Genomic DNA, 22425 nt, shown 5'->3' with positions numbered 1-22425 from the left:
AAGTCAACTCCTGCTAAATCGTATTCAGTCCCGTGTGAAGTTTATTAAATAGTTTAATGACACATTTAGAAGCTATAGAAGTTTTGTGAGAGACATTTCTTTTCGAACACTGCTTCTAGACAAACATGTTTTCTCCGAAGGGAGGTGCTGAGCATGTTTTTATTTCACGACCTAACTGTTTTCAGGGCGTCCATCAAACAGTTTTATATTTGAAGACCTGACGCCAACTTATTTTATTCAGTTCTTCTGGATTAGATTATTACTTTCTAAACAAAAATTTTACCTTTGCTTACCTCAGTTGTTATATTAGGCAAGTTGATTAATACTAAAAGGTTAATTCAAACAAACATCGAACATGTTTAATTTATGAAGACCTGGCGTTTCCAGTAGCACATGAACACATTTCTTGTCAAAACAAAACCTTCACCCTGGTTTTGTTTAGTTCAAATGGTCATATATGAGGCAAGATTATGAATATTAAAATGTTAATTCATACAACCCAAGACGAATTACTACCTTCCACCTCTTACTGCACGAATTCAAAACGCACAAGACACTAGTGTCTCAGTCGTCTCAGGCGCAGCAATTCTCTGTGCAGAATTTCTTTCCTTAGGCTAGCGGGGTTTCCCAGTTGTCTAAGGCGCCGCGATTCGCTGTGCAGAGTTGCGTCCTTTGGGCATGCCAGAAACCTATGATTGTGGGTTCGAATCCCGGTTTCGCCCCGATTATGTTTCTAGGTTTGTCAGCACCATACCCGTGCTCCTGGATTTCACCGAAGTGGTAAACGTCTGAGACCTGCATCACTTCGGGCTTTCCTCCCACATTAAGCTGACACGCCGTGATATAACTGGAATACTGTTAAAAGCGGCGTTAAACCAAACTCACTCACTCCTTAGGCTAGCATAAACCTATGATTTGTTTGTATGTTTGTCTGTTGTTTAATGCCGCAATCAGCAATATTCAAGCTATATGACGGCGGTCTGTAAATAATCGAGTCTGGACCAGACAATCCAATGATTGACATCATGAGCATCGATTCACACAATTGGGATACGATGACATGCATCAACCAAGTCAGCGAGCCTGACCACCCGATCCCGTTAGTCGCCTCTTAAGACTATCTTCCCGAGGCAACAACGTCAACTAGCCTTTTTATCAAAGTCTTGTTCAGTTGTAGAAACTAGGCTTTGATATAGGCTAGTGGACACGCTTGCCTCGGGAAGATGTCTTACGACAAGCATAGTTGCTTTTACAGCAAACCCGAATCTTCACGGACAAGAGAATAAATTAACAATGAATGCAAATCAAGTCTCGAATGATTTGGCAAGTCTAGATTGCATCAGCTCTGATATTAAGTAATGTCCTGGGCTCCATTTGGATTTTATTTTGTATTTAGTATATATAGTACATATATGACTTTATTTCTGGGACGAAGTGTTAGTCTTGCGTTCTTGGGGCTCTAAACACCATAACTGAGCTCGTGTTTTTCACCAAAGTGGTAAACGTCTAAGACTACCTCAGACTGACATGCCGTGATATTACCGAATACTGTTCAAAGCGGCGATAACCAAATTAACTCACTCCATTCACTCAAAAGCGACGAGGTGTTTTGTATTCCCTCGCTGGAGACATTAGCGCCTGCAGATGGCATCGGACACAGCATAAAATCTATACTATAAAGTATCATAAAGTCTTCATTTCATTAATTTAAAAAAATACAATTTTATTGATTATATTAACTTCGGAGAAACCGTGTGCGAAATGATAGAACGGACCGATTGGCACCTCATCGTAATATACAGCAACCACGATACTATGAAAATTATTGGTCCCTTGCGACGTACCTTAGTGATATAACGTACCCTCGTATAACGCATACAGCGACATAGAGCTCAGCGCGACGTTATCACAGAAAATGCTATAGAAGAGTCACAAAAAGTGACATGTATTTGCAAGTCATTATCAACTCTGCGTTGATAGCGAATTGACTTTCTAAGTGGGTTCTAAATCGGGAACGTGTTTTGTCAACCTCGTTCTGGCTAAGCGAGTCATTATTTCAGCTTCTGAGTGTCTACAATACCCCATTGACTTGTACTTTGACGTCCACTTGTTTGTTGTAAGATTTTTTGCCGGTAGAACATTCCCCAAACCTAAGCTGTCTCTTTGAGCCTCTTCGTGAACCCTGGATATTTTGCTCAAAGGCTTGACAGCTCTAACATGTTCGTGGTGTTTGATGTGTAAAAAATAACCTTAATCCTTCTGAAAACTAGTCTTCTAAATTCGTCACCAGACCAAGACACGAACGGATCGTGTATGATTAAAAACAAAAGATAAGGACACGTCTAATTAAAGGGGGACTACGCTCGGGCAAATTGGCACGCCTATCAAATTTGGTTCCAGTGTGTCAACACCACTTTCTCTGCTATATGATGTTGTTCAATCGAACTGTTTACTATCATCCCAACTATACCCAGAGGAAAAACCTTGTTGTCACAACATCAACATATCAACTGTACCCAGAGATGACGCCTAAGGGACACACGTGACAACGTCCGCAACCACATCTCAACTATACCCAGAGATGACGTCTAAGAGACACACGTGACAACATCCACATCTCAACTATACCCAGAGATGACGTCTAAGAGAGACAAGTTACAACGTCCACATCTCTACTATATCTAGAGATGACGCCTAAGAGACACACGTGACAACGTCCACATCAACATCTCAACTGTACCCAGAGATGACGTTTAAGAGAGATACGTCACAACATCTACATCCACATCTCAGCTATACCCACAGATGACGCCTTATTAAGAGAGACACGTCACAACGTCCACATCTACATCTCAGCTATACCCAGAGATGACGCCTTATTAAAAATACATTTCACAACGTCCACATCTCAACAATACCCAGAGATGACGCCTTATTAAGAGACACACGCGACAACGTGCACATCTACATCTCAGCTATACCCAGAGATGACGCCTTATTAAGAGACACACGTGTCAACGTCCACATCTACATCTCAACTTTACCCAGAGATGACGTCTAAGAGACACACGTGACAACGTCCACATCAACATCTCAACTGTACCCAGAGATGACGTTTGAGAGAGATACGTCACAACATCTACATCTACATCTCAGCTATACCCAGAGATGACGCCTTATTAAGAGACACACGTGTCAACGTCCACATCTACATCTCAACTATACCCAGAGATGACGTCTAAGAGACACACGTGACAACGTCCACATCCACACCTCATCTATACCCAGAGATGACGTCTAAGAGACACGTCACAACGTCCCAAAATGTCAACATCTCAACTATACCAAGAGATGACGCCTTATTAAGAGAGACATGTCACAACGTCCACATCTCAACTATACCCAGAGATGACGTCTAATTAAGAGACACACGTCACAACATCCACATCTCAGCTATACCCAGAGATGACGTCTAAATAAGAGACACACGTCACAACGTCCACATCTCAGCTATACCCAGAGATGACGCCTTATTAAGAGGCACACGTGACAACTTCCACATCTCAACTATACCCAGAGATGACGCCTTATTAAGAGACACACGTGACAACGTCCACATCTCAACTATACCCAGAGATGACGCCTTATTAAGAGAGACATGTCACAACGTCCACATCTCAGCTTCACCCAGAGATGACGTCTAATTAAGAGACACACGTGACAACGTCCACATCTACATCTCAGCTATACCCAGAGATGACGCCTTATTAAGAGACACACGTGACAACGTCCACACTCAGCTATACCCTGAGATGACGCCTGATTAAGAGAGACACGTGACAACGTCCACATCTCAGCTATACCCAGAGATGACGCCTAATTAAGAGAGACATGTCACAACGTCCACATCTCAGCTTCACCCAGAGATGACGCCTTATTAAGAGACACACGTGACAACGTCCACATCTACATCTCAGCTATACCCAGAGATGACGCCTTATTAAGAGACACACGTGACAACGTCCACATCTCAGCTTCACCCAAAGATGACGCCTTATCAAGAGACACACGTGACAACGTCGACATCTACATCTCAGCTATACCCAGAGATGACGCCTAATTAAGAGAGACATGTCACAACGTCCACATCTCAGCTTCAACCAGAGATGACGCCTTATCAAGAGACACACGTGACAACGTCCACATCTACATCTCAACTATACCCAGAGATGACGCCTAATTAAGAGACACACGTGACAACGTCAACGTCCACATCTCAGCTTCACCCAAAGATGACGCCTTATCAAGAGACACACGTGACAACGTCCACATCTACATCTCAACTATACCCAGAGATGACGCCTAATTAAGAGACACACGTGACAACGTCCACATCTACATCTCAGCTATACCCAGAGATGACGCCTTATTAAGAGACACACGTGACAACGTCCACATCTACATCTCAGCTATACCCAGAGATGACGCCTTATTAAGAGACACACGTGACAACGTCAACATCTCAACAATACCCAGATATGACGTCTAATTAAGAGACACACGTGACAACGTCCACATCTCAGCTATACCCAGAGATGACGCCTAATTAAGAGACACACGTGACAACGTCCACATCTCAACTATACCCAGAGATGACGCCTAATTAAGAGACACACGTGACAACGTCCACATCTCAGCTATACCCAGAGATGACGTCTAATTAAGAGACACACGTGACAACATCCACATGACAACTATACCCAGAGATGACGCCTAATTAAGAGACACACGTGACAACGTCCACATCTCAGCTATACCCAGAGGTGACGCCTGAGAAACACACGTCACAACATCTACATCTCAACAATACCGAGAGATGACGCTTAAGAGACACACGTGACAACGTCCACATCTACATCTCAACAATACCAAAAGATGACGCTTAAGAGACACACGTGACAACGTCCACATCTCAGCTATACCCAGAGATGACGCCTTATTAAGAGAGACACGTCACAATGTGCACATCTCAATTATAACCAGAGGTGACGCCTGAGAAACACACGTGACAACATCTACATCTCAACTGTACCCAGAGATGCCGTCTACGTGTCACACGCCTCACAATGTCCACATAGTTTAGACCAATACTGACCAGTAGCCAGAGCGATGATGTCAATCCTGCTGGGTTACCATGTAGGTAGCAGAAGTATCGTAAGTCTCCATGGTACCTAGTATGGTGACCTACCTCTGGTTATTGGTGATCTATAGCCCATTTTTATTGTGTACTGTTATGAGTTGTTATGAATTTTATTATGACATGCTAGTTTTAAATCTACATCTGTGATAGTCTAGTGTTTTTACTGTCCTTTGTCGACAGATTTTAATGTCTATATTTATGTATTATTAATGTACAACTTGATTTAGTCACGATATGGCTGACATATTGCCCATGTGACTATAAATCTTAACTCACTCACTCACTCAGGCCAATACTGAGTCTCCAGATCATGGAGCACAGTGCCCTTTAAATACTTGACCTTTTGACCGCAGCTTGTAGGCTTCGGCATGTCTTTTTTTTGTTTCTGTCACGTTCCACGCATACTCATATCGCCTTATTTATGGCAGGTTCTACATACATGAATTACATGGCATGGTTGTGTTTTTTATGCCCAACAATCATTTCAAAACAAACTGGACACGGCTGAAAACTGCAATTCCACGAAACAGACTGGCGCTGTTGTTCTTGTTTTCTCTTATTATGAGATTACGATGTACGACGCAATTCGTTGTGCCGAGTTATGTCCCTTAGCCGGGATAGGAATCGCTAGTATTGGGTTCGACTCTGCGCCCGAGGTAGAATATAGGTCCCCAGTGTACAACTTATATTTGTTGTTTATCAGCTGACTTAGACGAGGATCGGGCGTCCACATTGATCGTTGCTCATGTCACCGGCTAGTGGCTTGTTTAGCCCAGACAGCCATTATTTACAGTCTGCCTTGTCTGCATGCAATATAGTTTCACGCTAACCCAGCATAGGGGCATTTTCATATTCAAACGTGTTCTCAATTTAAAGTCACAGCGATTTTATAAAATAATTACACCTGGTAATTTTAAATTCTCAAATTCGATATTATCATATTATCTGTCAGAAACCTTAGGACACAGATCATATGATAATATCGAATTTCTGATCTGTGTCATACACCGTAGGACCCCGTGAAGATCCGGGGTAGATAGAATAGGTCATCAGCAACCCATGATTACCGTAAAAAGCGACTATGCTTGTAATAAGAGGTGCCTAACGGGATCGGGTGGTCATGCTCGTCGAGGGGCGGTCGGGTAGCCTAGTGGTTAGAGCGTTCGATCGTCACGCCGAAGACCCGGGGTCGATTCCCGACATGGGTACAATGTGTGAAGCCCATTTCTGGTGTCCCCCGCCGTGATATTGCTGGAATATTGCTAAAAGCGGCGTTAAACCATACTCACTCACTCATGCTCGTTGACTTGGTTCATTCATGTCATTCCATCCCAATTGCGTAGATCGATGCTCATGATGTTAATCGCTGGATTGTCTGTTCCAGACTCTATTATTTACCCAGGCCGCCGTCATATAGCTGGCATACTGCTGAGTGCGGCGTTGAACAACAAAAATCATAAACCTTAGGCGACTTATTATAATGGATCGGAGTGTGGGGAGAGAATCGGAGACTTGGTTGATTGCGTGTCATCGCACCACGACAGCTTGGGGCGTTGCTCACAATATGAATCATTGGATTGGCTACTCCCGTTTAGATTATTTACAGGCCGCCGTCATACAGCTGTAATATTTCTGAGCGCGGCGTAAACAACAAACCAACTTAAACATTATTGACCCTATTAGAGAGAATACGGTAGTGTAACATCCCCATCAACTGGGTCTCTGGATGATTGATGGATGCGCGGGGAGCGGCGTTTACCGAAAGCAGGGGAATGTCACATATTGTTTTAGCGTGTAAATATACACAGACAATTAGCCTTGTCGTGCACCTATCACACAAAATAGTCCGACACATTTGTCTTAGGCCTACATATATCTGTACGAGACTCAACAAGTATATAGATAGTTTCAAAACTGTCCGTTTACCGTTAGCTGTGAACCCGGATTTAAAGAGTAATAAAACAAATGTGGTTCGTGCGTGACTTGTACATAATAATCATCTAGCCATTAGTCTGAATTAACCCATTTGTTAGTTCCGGTACGTCCACATGCATATATATGGAAGCACTGGGACAGCGAGGAGAATCAGTATGTGAAAGTGTTCACAATATCTCAGTCTGTGATTTTATCACACAACAGGGTCAGTTGACGGAAGCATTTATTGTGAACAACCGTATTGAATAACACATATATATCACGCAGCAGGGAACGGGGGTGATTACACAGAGTCACATAGACTGCACGAGACGGTGCATGTGTGGAGCTGTCACAGAACGTTACCTGCTGTAGGCGAGCTGGATGGCCCAGAATGTGAAGCAACAATACATCAACGCAATAATGCTTGGCAGTTCTGTTCTCACAGACTATTCTGATTAAGAAACACATGTCCCTTAATGAGCCTTTGTTTTTTGTTTGTTATTTTACTAAATAATATATTATTATGGTTCTGAAAAAAAGAATGCAATGGTGAGGTTAAGATGATTGTCGAGTAGATGCATTGTGGGAAACAAGCTCGGGGGGATAATATTAAGATCATAGGTCACATGAAATTAATGTTTTTATTCTTATGCATCTTTGACAAGATGGTTGTTTGTTTTGTTTTGTGTTTAATGATAATAATTTGTGGTGTCGATAAGCACTGTGGTTTTATGATTAAATGCAAAAATGTTCTATGAATCAATAAAAAATGGCTAAATGGTGATACAGGATATTTAGGGTGTCTTGCTATGACAAGGAAACTAGGGTTGAAGGTTACCATTTGGTTTGTATGCAGTCTCATGAAATATGATTTGTTTGTTGTTAGCCAACATGCTATATGTTTCACTGTGCTTGTTATATTACTCAAAATTAGTATTACTATCATATTACCATAGTTATCTGTTCTTTAACTTCTTTTGAGTTGTATACATTGACCCGCCAATGTCATATTTAACGTTATCTACAATGCACGCAGAGGTAGGCATTTCTCTACCTATCAGCACATCAGATAAACATACTTCGATGTAAGAGTGAAATTCGCACAATCCTTTGATATTACTGATTCTGCTAGATGTAAGCCCCATATGTGATGACGTAAATATATCTTTCCGGAAAGAAGTCAGCATTTATGACCTTTCAGATGCACGAAAAGCAAGTCAGCTCTCAACAGTGACGGAAGACACGGCGTAATTGAGAGCTCACACCAGGAGGATGTCCAACTGAAAAAAATATAATTAAGATTGGCTGATGCTGCAAGCAGGGTTGCTTCTGAGGCTGCTGCCCATCAATCAGGAGGGTTTTTTAGGAACAGTTTCAGGGGAACGTCTTAAGAGAAATAATCAAAATAGGATATAACGTATCATAACGGACAGGACATGGAAGTAGCATTCATAGGCACTCCATGATGTAGTGTGACGAGTAAATGTCCTTGGTCCAGGGAAAATTAAAATAGTCGCATTCTGATTCAAATCAGATCTTAGTTTCCGCTAGGTGTAGCGGGAGAGAGAACCAAGAACAGACCTGAATAAGATTGAAATATTTGGTGCGGAGAAAATAACAAGTATGTTCTATGTGAAATGCCTTTGAGAATTTTGTCATAAACTTTGATGACATAAGGTGTTCACTATTTTATCATATGGTAACCTAAATTTAGTTAAATTCAACTTATTTATTTTTTAAATAGTTTATCCTAAAATGTTATCCTATGTGATAATTACATTTCGAAAGTATACACCCATATTTGATGGTGGCTAAAAACGAAACAAACAAGAATTGGTTATTCGATAGTATTGTATCTGATTTAGGTATCATAATTTTGTTTTGGACCATAAGTTTGCATCGTTTTGGCGAATGTTTTCAGCCGTGTAACATTTGTAAATTTTTGTCAAATCCAATTGTCAAGTGTATACCTTGAAATTTCGTTTGCCCGGCAATTTATTAAAACTAAACAGGTCATGGAAACGGATTCAAATTTTCAGTTAGTCACGTGGGTGGATCACGCCCAAGTCAAGGGTGACAGGATGGTCATGTTAGCGTGGGACGCAAGGTCCAATTCGACAAAAGCTAACTTGATCACTTTTTGTAGGCATATTTTTATGGGATATCGAATAGACTTTCTGTTTCCTGATAATTACATAGATAAATCAATAGATTTAAACAATATCTTATCGGTGGATATGTATAATGTGGGCAATCGGGCTAAATGAGTCGATATATGGGATTAGCGGCAATACGGGGACAGTAATTTATCGATTTTACGACAGGTTTTAGGTAACTGTAACGAGTGCGCCAAGTTATATTCCTTCACTAGTCAATGAAACATAGCTTAAGTTGTGTAACTATATCCCAACTATTCACTTTTTGAAAAATTTTCAATCTGCTGAGGTGCCAAAATGTTGCAAAAACCGGATTCCTCCGACTCGAGGAATTCTAAATGGGGTTGGGTTAAAACGTCTTGTAATAAAACACCCCTGTTCCTTGTGAACAACCTGTGTTCAAACATACGGTAGGAATGCGCTTATTTCTACACAAACTCGGCAGAGAAGAATTAACCGTATTTTGGTATGGCATCAGTGCCCATGCGCCGCTACGGTTATAGCAGGGAAAAAGATACATCAATTATATGCTAAGCTTTTTCCTATTGCGTTGAAGATTGAAAGTTGATAGCTTTCACATATGCCTATCTATGTTACGAGCTATTAAATAGCACTTTTTTTCACAAAGCTTCGGTCATATCCTTGACATGTGCTTATAGTTTACTTGTTTCAATTGGCTTGAGTTTCAAGTGCCAGAATTTCAATGGCAGTATCGCTCTAAACCTGAGGGGTTGTTTCTGCCGTCCTTCACAGCCCCAGACAAAATTATTTAATCTCGGAGTGTTTCTGCTTCTGTAATCTTCAATGATTGTACTGTACATGGTTGGCCCGGGGGTCCCTTCGTGAGGTCTGGCCATTCAGCGGTATTCAACTTTGTTGCAGATACTACATCATCATTCTCCCCTACACATCCCACCCCAGTCTCCTCTACTGATCCCACCCCAGTCTCCTCTACTGATCCCACCCCAGTCTCCTCTACTGATCCCACCCCAGTCTCTCCTACTGATCCCACCCCAGTCTCCCCTACTGATCCCACCCCAGTCTCCTCTACTGATCCCACCCCAGTCTCCTCTACTGATCCCACCCCAGTCTCCTCTACTGATCCCACCCCAGTCTCCTCTACTGATCCCACCCAGTCTCCTCTACTGATCCCAACCCAGTCTCCCCTACTGATCCCACCCTACTGATCCCACCCCAGTCTCCTCTACTGATTCCACCCAGTCTCCTCTACTGATCCCACCATACTGATCCCACCCCAGTCTCCTCTACTGATCCCACCCCAGTCTCCTCTACTGATCCCACCCTACTGATCCCACCCCTGTCTCCCCTACTGATCCCACCCCAGTCTCCTCTACTGATCCCACCCAGTCTCCTCTACTGATCCCACCCCAGTCTCCTCTACTGATCCCACCCATGTCTCCTCTACTGATCCCACCCTACTGATCCCACCCCTGTCTCCTCTACTGATCCCACCCTACTGATCCCACCCCAGTCTCCTCTACTGATCCCACCCAGTCTCCTCTACTGATCCCACCCCAGTCTCCTCTACTGATCCCACCCAGTCTCCTCTACTGATCCCACCCCAGTCTCCTCTACTGATCCCACCCAGTCTCCTCTACTGATCCCACCCAGTCTCCTCTACTGATCCCACCCCAGTTTCCTCTACTGATCCCACCCTACTGATCCCACCCCTGTCTCCTCTACTGATCCCACCCTACTGATCCGAACCCTGTCTCCTCTACTGATCCCACCCTACTGATCCCACCCCAGTCTCCTCTACTGATCCCACCCCAGTTTCCTCTACTGATCCCACCCTACTGATCCCACCCCAGTCTCCTCTACTGATCCCACCCCAGTCTCCTCTACTGATCCCACCCCAGTCTCCTCTACTGATCCCACCTCAGTCTGCCCTACTGATCCCACCCTACTGATCCCACCCCAGTTTCCTCTACTGATCCCACCCCAGTCTCCTCTACTGATCCCACCCCAGTTTCCTCTACTGATCCCACCCTACTGATCCCACCTCAGTCTCCTCTACTGATCACACCCCAGTCTCCTCTACTGATCCCACCTCAGTCTCCTCTACTGATTCCACCCCAGTTTCCTCTACTGATCCCACCCCTGTCTGCCCTACTGATCCCACCCCAGTCTCCTCTACTGATCCCACCCCAGTTTCCTCTACTGATCCCACCCCTGTCTGCCCTACTGATCCCACCCTAGACTTCCTTTTCAGATCACACCCTACACATCCCACCCCAGTGTCCTCTACTGATCCCACCCCAGTCTCCTCTACTGATCCCACCACAGTCTCCCCTACTGATCCCACCCCAGTCTCCTCTACTGATCCCACCCCAGTTTCCTCTACTGATCCCACCCCTGTCTGCCCTACTGATCCCACCCTAGACTTCCTTTTCAGATCACACCCTACACATCCCACCCCAGTGTCCTCTACTGATCCCACCACAGTCTCCTCTACTGATTCCACCACAGTCTCCTCTACTGATCCCACCCCAGTCTCCCCTACTGATCCCACCCCAGTCTCCCCTACTGATCCCACCCTACTGATCCCACCCCAGTTTCCTCTACTGATCCCACCCCTGTCTGCCCTACTGATCCCACCCTAGACTTCCTTTTCAGATCACACCCTACACATCCCACCCCAGTGTCCTCTACTGATCCCACCACAGTCTTCTCTACTGATCCCACCCCAGTCACCCTAGACTTCCTTTTCAGATCACACCCTGTAGTCACCTCAACTGATTGCCACAAGGTTGTCCGTCCTTGAAGACAGAGCTGACTAGATTCCTAATCCCCACAAATGACGTTGATGTTAACATGAACGCCCTTTGCCTCACCCCAATGACAATTCATTTAGCGTAACTCAACTATTCCTTGTCTGGCTGATTCCAGTTTGTTTCTGATTTCAACGAGGTCCTCAAGCGGTATAGGGTCTAATCTGGTAACTTGACACGCGTTTTGCGTTGTCTCGTGACGCCAGTGTTAAATTCCCTCCATTAAAACATACTTGAAACCCTATTTGGGTGTGAGCACGCCATGATATTGCAGAAATGCTTCGAAAATCGGCAACCTTACTCACTCACTCACTCAACGCATGCCTCCCGCTATCTCCGCTACTTACGTCTCCTTTGTGACGTGAGTTCGACATCAATGCTGAAACCCCGTGAATCTCCCTGCATCTGGTCACGACCCCAACAAACCTCTGTGACTCGAAATACACTCTCATATCTCCATCGCTAATCCTCACGCACCTGCCCGCAGTGAAGCCCCCGACCCTGCCGCTGTCACTCCGGTCCCTTCCGCACAGGGTCCCGCGCCCTCAGCGCTCTGACTGATAACGCTCCCGAAATTACACTCACTCAGATATTGTAAATTGAAAGTTTATGAGAAACAAAACTCTAAGTCTGTCTCGAGGTGGGGAAGAATGTTTCTGCATGCGAGAGACTTCAAAGCTTGTCTGGGAATATTCGTTAATGCATGGTGAAGCTGTCTGTCATTTATGAGTTGCGAGCTGGCCCCCCCCGACAAACGCTTGTCGTAAAACATTCAAAACACCCAACCTCCTCTTAGGCGTAAATCCCATGCAGTTTGTAGGTTACACATGTTTGAGACGTATTGCAGCGTTGGTAGTGTGGCAACATGTATGTCATCATTTCAATTGGAGGTGAAGCAGTCACTCTATTTCTAGATCATATCAGTGATGTCAAGCCTTTATCGTTCAAACCTCGGGGACCACCAACATGGAAAAACATCGGAATTTCTTAATTTATAAAAAATAATGTTATGTATTTTACGTCTACCCGTAGTACTAAAATGCATAAACAACTGTCAACGTTAATATATATATATATATATCTTCGTATATATATATATATATATATATATATATATATATATATATATATATATATATATATATATATATATATATATATACGAAGATTGCCGAACCACTGCAAACTTAAGAAGCAAAATATGATTATGATATCCGTATCAAATACATAACCATCGAATGACCAGTTGTTGTTTGTTTCGTTTTCATGGGTGTATACTTTATTTTGCCCAGGTAGGCACGCACGGACGCAGGCACAAACACACGTACGCACAAACACACGCACGCATGCACGACAGACGGACGGACACACGCAGGCACGCACGCACGCACACACACACACACAGCTACGAGTAACATTGAGCACATATCACAGTTTATGCAGACACGCATAATTCATGTTGCTTTTGCAGTTTATGGTGCGTTACTCTTCTGAAAAATGTCCAAAAATACTTTGCTTGATTAAAATCGTGCAAAGTTTGTAGACAGAGTTGGCTGAATTCAAGGGCAAGAAGTAGCCCTTAAACGTCGTTTCCAACAATAAAAGCTGTACTTCATAAAAGTTTCACGCCTTTACATACAGACTGATCATAATTTTACATTCCATGCGTTCAGTGCCAAATCTTGTAACAGGATTCTGAATAATGTCATTTGGATTTAAGGGTTTATGATCGCAATATTAGCAGTAAACTGACTTACAGTCCAGTTTCCACCCTTGCCGAACGAGGCTGGAATTTTGGGGCTCGATCGTAATGCCACTAGTTGCTGTTACGACTTATGTCCATTCATGACCTTCCTTTTGACCAAATGAGATTCCACCTCATATCACTTGATTTGCTTAAAACAAAATGGCGGCGCCTTGTTGTTTCGTCCCATAACAAGTTTGAATTTACGAGGCTTTTAGCAATATTCCCGCAATATCACGGAGGTGGACACCAGAAATAGGCTGAGCTTAGAGAACCACTGGGGAGACTGAAACCCGGGCCTTCGGCGTAACGAGCGAACACACTACCAGCTGCCCCACAATCCCGAAATAAACTTTGGTTACGGTAGGATGTAGACGAAATATTCCCCACTGAAATATGCTAATGCATAGATTCAACTTTGAAATAGAACGGTGATTTGTTATGAATACTGATATTTAAATGTATTGTATACAAAAGAATGAATTAACACACCATATCATGTCAGATGTAAATTTAGTAGCGTCCTACGAGAGTCCATTCATGACCAACTCGTGTTATTCCGAATGCAGGTTACGGAAAGAGGCGAGTGGTGACAAATGGCGAGAGTCGCTATTCTCAATCATAGCTGTTGTCAAACTTGTATATACGGCAGTATAAATGTTGTGGTGTAAAAGATATGGTGTTTAATCTTTACTTCAACTATTAAGCGTATTTTTGGCGTACTTTACTATGTAACATAATAAAATCGATTGAAAAATCAGTTCGTGGAGGGGCGGTCGGGTAGCCTAGTGGTTAAAGCGTTCGCACGTCACGCCGAAGACCCGGGTTCGATTCCCGACATGGATACAATGTGTGAAGCCAATTTCTGGTGTCCCCCGCCGTGATATTGCTGGAATATTGCTAAAAGCGGCGTAAAACCATACTCAGTCAGTCAGTTCGTGGAGACAAATATTCAGCTTGTGTAATGTATCTTCTAAATTGGTCCCATGCATGGGTAGACTTCATTCTTTTCACATGAAAGCGAATAAGTTTTCACTTTTTTTTGCCATCTTTATTGCTCAGATGGGAGACAAAAGACGCGAAACCCTCGAGGTCTCCGATCTATGCCGCCTGACGATTATGTTCTAAAGCGTTAATGTATCGGTTACAATGTTGGCAATCATCTCTCCATCTTGTGTTATATAGGTATTCAGTATGTAAGTCATCACCCATCTTTACGAGGCAAGAGAGTTAACTGACTATAAAAGTCCAGTTTCCACCCTTGCCGAACTAGGCTGGTATTATGGAATTACATTTTGGCTGGACTAACGAGGCTATGCATAGTCCAATCAAAATCCGGTTCGTTAACTGTCATGCAGAGTTCGGTCGATTGCAGGATTTGCAAAACATGTGCACCGCCAACTCGTTGTCAACAGATATTTTCCAAATCTTTTCAAGTTTTTAATCAAGGCGCTCTCATGATTTGATGCACTTCGCGATGTAAGACCCGTTTTATCACAATATAGATCTGGATTGTCGATCAGTTCGTCTTGTCTGGGTGCCACCATTTTGTTTGAAGCAAACGCAAGTGATACGAGAGGTGAAATTTGATTGGTCCTTAGGAGAGGCATAGAAGGGACATAACTCGTAACAGCCACTGGTGGCGCTACGATCGAGCAAAGGAATTCCAGCCTAGTTCGGCAACTGGACTTTTAAAGTCAGTTAACTCTCTTGCCTCGAGAAGATGGTCATCACCCGAGTCATACAAACAGAGTGAGTGAGTGAGTTAATGCTTTACGTCACCATACAAACAGAGAACGCTGTGATGGATCATGCTGAAGTCAGCTAAAGGATGATCAACCAAGGGCAGATAACTTCCCGTCGCCATTTTAGTGAGATCATTGATACCAAGGCTGAAGACTCTGCTCGCCAATGCCTCGCTCGGACACATTCGGCATATTTCGTAACGTACCAACTATGACTTGTATGATTGAGGGGAACGGAATGACCCCTGTCCGTCAAGGCAGAAAGATAACTGACATAGATACTCAAGGCAGATAACTCCCCGTATATAAAGAGGGCACTACCCCAGCAAGTATTACGAGTTCACGAAGAACAATACAGATACAGTGCATAAAGATACGCTTTGTGACCTAGGTATTTATTTACGCTCGGTTACAATGAAGACAGCCGAAAAATACAAAGGGTTTGGCAGCGTCTCTCTTACAGGCTAAATGTTATCTGCCGGTGTGAAGGAAGCAAGCGGAATTCGCTTGCACGCTGCATACATGCAAGCCTGCAAGTACCGTTATGGAACTGTGTACACGGCTAACCCGCTGGATCAGTGCTGATTAGAAACTGTGGAAGGATGCACATGTCTTGCCGTCATATTAAAGAACGCCCATACTCACCTGAAATGTTTAAACTTCGTGATATACAGGAAGGTGTAATGTCAGCCGAAGACGGCTTCTTTAGCTTGAATATGGGGTAGTTATGCATGGAACTCCTGGAATTTAGTCCTGAATTAATAAAACTGGATGTTCTTGTGTATTTAATCTGGGAGTGTATGTGACGATATAGTGATAACAAACTATATTTATCTGCAAGTAAAAAAGCGATATTTCAGTCAACAGTTTTCACTCGAGGGAAACAACACTTTATATGCTGGAAGTATTATCAGTCTGCCTACAGTGTGTTGCGTAAACAGTAGCAGCGAGATATATATGGTGACTACCAGGGTCATACAGTACTATCCTTTTATATAGTATATAATGAGCCCCGTATTGACCATACTATTGCTGCTATGGTTTGCCTGACAAGCCCCTGTGCAATGCAATGACCTTATGTTTTTCAGAGTAAGGTCGACCCATGAAGACCCCGATTAGAATACGTCTTCAGCAACCCATACTTGCCGTAAAAGGCGACTATGCTTGTCGTAAAAGGCGACTAACGGGATCGGGTGGTCAGGCTTACTGACTTGGTTGATACATGTCATCGATCCCAATTGCGTGGATCGATGTTCATGAGATTAATCACTGGATTGTCTGATCCAGACTCGATTAATTACAAACCGCCGTCATATAGCTGGAATATTGCTGAGTGCGGCGTTAAACAACAAACCAACAAACAACCAGCCAGAGTAAGGTCATGAAGATCCGTAAGACAGTGCATATTTACAACACTTTAAAAAGGTGTCTTGTCAAATAGCATGTTTACCTCATCTGGTGCCACTTATAAAATGAGTCGATGAGATAACAATGTTATATGACAAGAAAAGCTAAATAGCCTATACTATATAATGCTTTTCGTAGTCTTGGTACTTAGGTATATGAAATAAAATACAATCTGGGTATGCGGTAATGTTCATCTTGGAGATCAGGGTGCCCTTGTACAAAACAATCTTAGCGATACGACTGTCGTTAGTCTATGTTCAGGTAAAGGATTTAGATCACCTTAGCACCTAGAACTTTATACAGTCACGGCAAACGTCTACCGAAATGATCTGGCTCCAATTTCCCCACCTACACCTGACGCCTCACCCTGTCGTGTAAACAATAGTTTATGGAAGATATAATTATGTTACTGTGTGTTTAAGTTAGAACTGTTTAAATATTTTAAACGATGACTGGGTCTAATTCTAAGGCGACGGGGTGATTTGGGATACGTCTGTACTATCATATAATCTGCACAATCTTGTATTGCACAATACAATTCTCTCCTCTAATTGTTTTTTCCTGGTGCTGATTGGAATAGAGCTGTCCAGACTTGCTTTTTGAATGGAGTTTTGTTTTTTTTCAACAAAAGGTAAGGGTCAAACATTGCACGCTTGTGAAGTTGTCCTTGTGTCTGGAGGATGGAGGGTGTGTGTGTGTGTGTGTGCGTGTGTGTGTGTTTTGGGTTGTTTTTTTTTAAGCTTATGGCAGTTTGCCCCCAGACCTGGCGGGTAGCCGGGTGCGCGGAAGCTATGCCCGATTTGTTTTTAAAGTACTGATTTAACTTGAGTGAGTGAGTGAGTATGGTTTTACGCCGCTTTTAGCAATATTCCAACAATATCCCGGCGGGAGACACCAGAAATGGTCTTCACACATTGTACCCATGTCGGGAATCGAACCCGGGTCTTCGGCGTGACGAGCGAACGCTTTAACCACTAGGCTACCCGACCGCCCCTGATTTAACTTGAACATTTTACTCCATACGCCATCTTTGTTTATTTGACTTATTTACTTTTGCCATTGACTTATTACATTTCTTGATGTGGATGCTGTCCAAACTGCACGAAATTGCTTGAAATGAAATCAAATGTTTAAAATAAAATACATATATTTTTACTACCTATATACAAACTCAAACCCTTCGTCTCCCCAGAAGCTGCCCTGACCTTCGACCCCCTGCTCACGGGGTCCTCCTGTGCAAAATTATTACTGGCAACCAGCTAAGACACCTTGTCTATGTGTGTGATCAGGGTAAATCATTAATTGATCTATAACTGGATCTATATAATAAAATTTGAGTTTGATAGCGATGAAAGTTTCTTTTTGAAAGACCCGTGAAGCCCTGGGGTAGAATAGGTCTTCAGCAACCCATGCTTGCCGTAAAAAGCGACTATGTTTGTCGTAAAAGGCGACTAACGGGATCGGGTGGTCAGACTCGCTGACTTGGTTGAAGCATGTCAACGATCCCAATTGCGTAGATAGATGCTCATGATATCAATCACTGTAGTGTCTGGTCCAAACTCGATTATTTACAGATCGCCGTCATATAGCTGGAATATTGCTGAGTGCGGCGTTAAACAAAAAAACAAAACAAACCCAAATCGGGAAACGAGCAGGATACTGATTACGTAGAAACTAAAACCATTTGGTTAGGAATAAATATACTTTCGTGGGTAAACACTGTAAAAAAATGAATTGGTGTTTATGTGGACACTAGCAACAATAAATTTGATCTATCCAGGAGAGCGCCCTCGGTTTAAGTTCATCCGTAGTTGCTATGCACATTTCCTAAACAGCATTAATATTTAGGTTTAAAGAGGTTAACTACCGTTTGTTTTAGTTTCGAAACTAGTTTAAATATCTCATCAATCTTCTTGCTGACTCTGCGTACCGTAAAACCTCTTCTTGGATGCGATTTTAGCTGTTTAAAACAAGCGACGGAAATAAAAACTACCGAGCAAAAGAAAGTACACACCCATGTTTGATGTTGGCTAAAATTAAACAAACAAGAAATACTTATTCGGTAGTGATGTTATTTGAAACGTGTATCATAGATGTGTTTTGGACCTTATATACATTTGAAGTGTTTCGGCGACTGTTTTCAGCCTAGTAACGTTTTGATAACCTCTGTAAGTTTTTGTTCAAATCCAAGTTTCAAGTGGATACTTTCTTTTGCCCGTCAGTATTATTTGTCCCGCATCCTTGAGATGTTTCCATTGTCCCATCTTCCCGAGGCAAGGGCGTTAACTGACTATAAAAATCCAGTTTTTACCCTTACCAATCTAGGCTGGAATTCTGGAATTACATTTTAGCTGGACTAACGAGTCTATGCAAAGTCCAATCAAAATCGCGTAACGAACTAGACATCAGGTTGTAAACAACATGGATATCAACCTGCAGATTTCGGTCAACTGCAGGATTTGCAAAGCATGTGTACCTGGGTGTCGACAGATTTTTTGCAAATCTTTTCAAGATGCTCAAGTGATTTGATGCATTTCGCGGGGTAAGATCCGTTTAATTACACTATAGATCTTGATTGTTGATCAGATCGTCTTGACTGGGCATCGCCATTTTGTTTGAAGAGATTACAAGTGATATGAGAAATGGAATCTGATTGGTCAGTAGGAGGGACATAGAAGGTACAAAACTCGTATTATTACCCACGTGGTGAAGATACAGTCGGATAGATACTACATCCGTATGTCACATGTATGTCGTACAAGGATGACCTCGATTTATTCCTTTTTGGTTTGATAATCAGCATAGGGATTTGAATTTATTTTTAGAGTCAAGAAGGATATTGTGTAATATACGATTTCAGAGACTATGAATGTTAGTCTAGGTATAGGTTCGTACAGTTAACATGAACGTCTTTGGCGAACACTCTAATTTCCCTCTTCCAAAATGATACGAGCATGATATAAATTCAGCTGATAGATCAAGGAAACCGAACAATTTTGATTGCACAGCCGGGACCCCGGCCGTGCGAGTGATCGACTGTTAAACCGATATAAGTTCGGCGTAATGAGACTTTTCAAATTTCTTATAGGTATCCTGCGTACTAACAAAATGGCGCTTGAATTACCAAATGTTGAAGAAATTCTTCAAAAAGGATCTTGAGCGTCGGTGCTGTTTTTTTCGCAAACACAACAGCAGGTACATGTTGTTAATGCGTATGCATAGAAATGTCAACTATGCCCATATTTGGGCATATATCAATATTCATGTCAAACCAGATTTTGCAACCGGTTTCAGTTTGGTCTGTCAGCGAACGATTGGCTGGTTTGTTGTTTAACGCTGCACTCAGCAATAGTCCAGGTATATGACGACCGTCTGTGAATAATCGAGTCTGGACCAGGCAATCCAGTGATTGATATCATGAGCATCGATCCACGCAATTGGGATACGATGACATGCATCAACCAAGTCAGCGAGCCTGACCACCCGATCCCGTTAGTCGCCTCTTACCACAAGCATAGTCGCCTTTTACGGCAAGCATGGGTTGCTGAAGTCCTATTCTACCCTGGATGTTCACGGGTCTAGGTGAAGGTGAGTAGGTCATAGGTTTTATTGAGATCAACAAGCATCAAAAGGGTGAGTGTGAGTGAGTTGGGTTTAACGCCGCTTTTAACAGTATTCCAGTTATATCACGGCGTGTCAGCTTAATGTGGGAGGAAAGCCCGAAGTGATGCAGGTCTCAGACGTTTACCACTTCGGTGAAACCCACGAGCACGGGTATGGTGCTGACAAACCTAGAAACATAATCGGGGCGAACCGGGATTCGAACCCACAATCATAGGTTTCTGGCATGCCCAAGGGACGCAACTCTGCACAGCGAATCGCGGCGCCTTAGACGACTGGGCCAACCGTGCCCCGAGCATCCAAAGATCAATACTCGAGTGAATCTGCCAGTATAGAATCAGTCATCAGCGATCCTGGCACGTTTAAGGGACGCAACTCTGCATTGCGTATTCGCTATGTTCAACTGTTGTCTGTATGAAGTTTCAGTATACTAAAAGAGCGGTCGGGTAGCCTAGTGGTTAAAGCGTTAGCTCGTCACGCCGAGGACCCGGGTTCGATTCCCGACAGGGGTACAATGTGTGAAGCCCAATTCTGTAGTCCCCAGCCGTGATATTGCTGGAATATTTCTAAAAGCGGCGTAAAACCAAACTCACTCACTCAACATACAAACCTATAGCAGTATAAAAATGCCTGCCTTGCCGAGGATGTCGACGAGAACGGAATGTTTGTCATTACCATAGAACGCATTCCTTCCAAACGAATGCAAATACTGCAGACTTCTTCAGTCGAAGATAGTATTCCATTGGAACAGAGAGGAAAATCTACGTCATTCATAAACTGTTTGTTTGGCAGATATTTCACTCCTATCTTTGACGTCTGGTCTGTACCGAGAGACGGCATGTCAGGCTACAGCAGTCTTGTTAACTGAATTGGTTATCTAAACAGATCTGACAGCTTCCGTTGTCTACTGTTCTGCACTTGAACTCACCCAAAAGCGCCTATTACAATAGTTCCGCTTCACAACAAATGCTTTACAGCAAAGCCTTGTGCCCGTGGGTAGCTCCTTGTGAAGTGCGTTAGCTCTTCGTGATCTGGTTTGGTTCTCTGCATGGTAACTCGTTACCGATGACCTTCAAATTAAAATGGCGTCAATATTTCTAAAAGAGCGTTAAACACATTTACTATATGTGTATGTCACGTATCCATGAGTGACATGGATACAGGGGGTCTAAGGACACACAATATTCGGTTTGCAGAGTTGCGTCCCTTGACCGTGTCAGGATCGCAGGTGACTGATTATACTCGCAGATTCAACTATATTATAAGCTGCTTCACTGTAGGCTTCCTCTTGCCTTACGGTGACAGGTGTGAATGTTATTAATCATTACTGTTCAAGGTCGCGTAAAATCCATATGCACCACGCCCTCGATTATCCATTACATTAAGTTTCCATTCTATTTTCATCATAAAAGAATCGAGATATAATGCACTGGATAATCGAGGTTGATGTAACTAGTAAATCATTCTTTCTAGATCACTCCCCATTTGGAGGTTATACGGCATAAAAAAAACTCGAGCGTAAATCTTCTCTAGTTCCTGAAAACATATCTAAGCTGCTGTAACAAATAACAGACACAGAAAATTTGTTTGCTCTACAAACCCAAATAAACCCTCCCAGCAGTCTGAACCCGGACGCTGATGGCATCGCTCCTTTCACTTAATTGAATTCAGTTTAGGAGCGCAGTCACAGCACTGGGCGCACGTACATGCACTTAAGTGCGTTTATGGTAGTGATTTGTAATTTTAATACACATTGTCAATCATTTTGAGATTGTCCGCTGATAGATTCACGGAGCTGTCCGTGGTGGTGGGAGAAAACACCAGCAGAAGAGATAGGTGTACT

Source organism: Haliotis cracherodii, unplaced genomic scaffold (genome assembly GCF_022045235.1).
Source record: "Haliotis cracherodii isolate W230 unplaced genomic scaffold, xgHalCrac1.p SCAF_3, whole genome shotgun sequence".
Lineage (NCBI taxonomy): Eukaryota > Metazoa > Mollusca > Gastropoda > Lepetellida > Haliotidae > Haliotis > Haliotis cracherodii.
The sequence above is the reverse complement of the archived record's forward strand: the minus strand, read 5'-3'. Positions refer to the sequence as shown.